This window comes from Glossina fuscipes, unplaced genomic scaffold, assembly GCF_014805625.2.
Source record: "Glossina fuscipes isolate IAEA_lab_2018 unplaced genomic scaffold, Yale_Gfus_2 64824, whole genome shotgun sequence".
NCBI lineage: Eukaryota > Metazoa > Arthropoda > Insecta > Diptera > Glossinidae > Glossina > Glossina fuscipes.
The window spans coordinates 4,190-7,859 of NW_024004011.1; the positions used below are offsets into that span (position 1 = coordinate 4,190).

Here is a 3,670-nt window from a genome sequence, read left to right on the forward strand (position 1 = left end):
AAAAGATTTCATTAGAATCACAAAGTTTTATTATTTTTCTTTGAATCTTCAATTTTTGCCTTTGAGTAGAGAGATGTTCCCTATTTATGTTGTGTTGTAAATGTACGCCCTTAAATAATTCGGCCCATTTGCAATATAAATCTTCCTGCAACAACAATTCCTAATATCTTTAACTAAGTTTTGAAGGCAATATTTCGAATTTTCGCTACTCAGAGAACGTTAACCGAACACAGAAACACATGTGAAATAAATGAATAAACAAACAAACCCAAATCAATTCACAATTTAATACCGACCAAGAACATAAGTACTTTATCGGTCTCTAAAAAGCTCTTCTGGGTGTTTACACCTCCCCTACTTCGGTGTTAGGTATAGAAGACGTACTAAAAGAAATTACAATAATTTGACTTATGACTTGTCTAATGAGACAGAGATAATAGATATTACAGTTGGGCAAGGACAAGTGCCCATTACCTCGCCTTACAACTTTGCCTAACGCAATTATTTATTCATCCATTTCCGTTATAATACACAGCTAGTTATACTTTATTTTTATATAAATGGGCATACTTTTGCTGAAAGCGTTCAACCGAGAAGATGCTTAAAACATCGACCGACGTAGTTTAAATTTTTTTACTTAATTGCTTATCAAAGAAAGAAACTACAATTTCGATTCTATCGCTCTATAAAAGCTTGTCTTTCGTGAGAGCCCCTATATCTGTCGACGAAGGGTTTTAAAAATACACCTATGTGATCTAAATAGGCGACATTGCTACTAGACAGCAATTTTTCTCATAAATTATTAAATATTAGACCTTTCTCCTAAAGGGTTTAGTACTAATGGGACCCTTGCCTGGAATGGTGTCCAAAAATAGATCCATGTAATTCAAATTTTGCTTCAGTTAATTTTTACATCAAATCACTGTTGTGTGCAAATTTTCAACAAAATATATTGAAAATTAGACAATTTTGACATATACGGGTTTACATTTGATGAAAGTCCTTGTATGCGATGATATCCAAAAAATAGACATATTTCATACAGCTAAGCGTCAAGTGAAATTCTTCTTAAGAACCGATTTTCATCAAATAAATATCGAAAATTTGGAAATTTTTGCCATATAATGGCTTATTATTCAAGAAAACTCTTGTACAGGGTGGGATCCATAAGGTAGACAGATCTATATGGTCCAAATTCGGTGAAATTCATTTCCATATATTTCCAAATTATTGCTATGAACCAATTTTCACCATAAAATAAGACCTTTTTAACATAGGAAGGCTTAGTCTCCGCGAGTGCGATTATATGAAAAGTGATTAAAATATTACCCCGAAATACTGCTTGTCGGCATTTTGGTGGATATATTTTGAAAATTGCAGTTTTCATCACGTGGGATGGTCGTAAAAAGAGGCTTTGTGTCTATCTTAACTCAGTGCGGGTGCTACATATATCTGCTTAAGCTTAGTATATGGTTGATTCAGACCATAACACCGAGAACTACTTAAAAAAAAAAAATAAATAAAAAGAAAAATTTGACTCGTCAAATTCCCATACCGGGAATCGAACCCGGGCCTTCTGGGTGAAAGCCAGATATCCTAGCCACTAGACCATATGGGACACACAACGCACCTGACGAAATTTCATACTAAAACTATCAATAATGATATGATTAGTTTTAATATAAAATTGAAAACTAAAAAGTTTATAAAATATGAAAAAAACGCGCTGAAACCCACAACACATTAATGCTAAAAATAACTATATTAATAAAAAAACAAAAAAAAAAAACAATTGTTTAATTACTGTTGCTTGATATAGAGAATGAAATCTTCTTCTTCTTCACATCTGTTTGCGTTGCACTACATCACAAGAATAAAATTCTCCAATCACCTGCGATACTATATTTTATAATCTTCTAACTTATACCAAAATATCTTGCGAACACATGTTTCACTTACTTACTTCCACTTACTTAAAAAAAAAAATGTATTTAATAATACAAGTACTTTCAAAAAATGTGCGCAAAATATACACAAGAAAATATACTTTTAGGAAATTTTCGCAAATCTGCCTATCGTTTATAATTTGATTGATAGACGCACACACACAAACTATGAAACTACTAATTCATTGTCCATACCGCCTACCGTGTCGTTATAAATTTGACCCACTATTTAAATTGACAAATTCTTGTTATTAATATAAAAATTTTCAAATTGTTTAAAAACGTATAACCTTCAGCATATGTCTTGCAATACCTATGTCTTACAACGAAATATATTAACTCTGTCCGGACATACGACACGCGTATAAGGACTTAAAACCCCCAGGTCAAGAAAGGTGAGCTAACAACGGGACCACTATATCTTTTCCCTTAGCAAAAACGCGAACAGACATCGAACAGAGTACAAATATTAAATGGCCTCCAGTTTAACCTGGAAATATCCGATTTTTCTCAATTTCTGCGTACTTGGGACGGGCCAAACAGACAAAACTGGAGAGATAAATTGTCGCAAATGAAGGATATGAGATGTCGCCAGTTAACGTATTGAAAAGAGGTGCGTTAAGAGCACCGCATGAGGTGTGCGCAGGTTCAAATCTCAGTGCGGTAGAGTTTACTTTGATCCCAGCTAACCGTCACTTATTGGCGGTTTTCCCCAGTCAATGATTCCGTTGAATTGGAACCATTTATTTACATACTACACTTTGCTAAACTTGACAAATAGCGGTGCCATGAATATCTGGCATTAGCGATTCACTTGGTTGGCTAGCATCAACATATTTTATGCTTCATTTGGCGTAGCACGTCCATCTTTCTTTATCTGTCACAATTCGGTAGGACTTTGCTTCGAGTTTGCGAAGAGATACTTACTTACCAACTGAAAATTATAGTTTGATGTGAGTAAGTTGCACTATTAACATAAAACGATACACGATACTAACTAATTAAACCCGATTTTATGAACGCCTCAAAATAAATTTTCTAACTAATAGAAAGAGAATATCGTAAGACTGTCCTCTTTTATTCGTTCGTGGCGTGGGAACTTAATCGAATTTAATGAAAGGTCAACTTTTGTTTTCCCTTCGCCATTACTCGCGTACACAGTTATATGTTTTAATGTTTGAGTACATTACAATTTCCGTATTTATGCTCATTATACCCAAAATTGCTCTTTGTCGTCTTTTGGCAATATTAACATATATAAATGCATGCGTGTCAGTGTTTATGGTATCAAATTTCGCGTGAAACACATTTAAACATTAGATGGCAAGTAACGTAATTGGTTAAAAGGGCTTTTGCTTACATATTATTTCCGTTCACAGTAAGGTAACAAACCGCAAGTCAATACGAAAAAAAAAAGAAAAAAAATGCAAAACTTCCCGATTGCTTCATAAAATTAGGTACATAATAACAATAATAATAATAATAATAATAATATGAATAATAATAAAAATAATAATATATATATATATATATATATATATATATGCAGATAAACATAACTTCCCTATAAGAAAAAAAAAAAAAACAATTATTACACCAAATATTATTTTAAAACAATAAAATGAAAATTTCCCACAAAAAGAAAAATATTTCTCTGTGCGACATAAAAAAAAAACAAAAAAACACCATTGCAATTGTCTTCTTCTTCTTATTGTATATTATAC

The 3,670-nt window shown here is 32.4% G+C and overlaps 1 non-coding gene across 1 annotated transcript; it reads right to left on the reverse strand.

The window, feature by feature from the left end:
* Positions 1-1,546: 1,546 nt before the first annotated feature.
* Trnae-uuc lies at positions 1,547-1,618 on the reverse strand. The gene has a single exon. It is a non-coding gene; the product is annotated as a tRNA-Glu (tRNA).
* Positions 1,619-3,670: the final 2,052 nt, after the last annotated feature.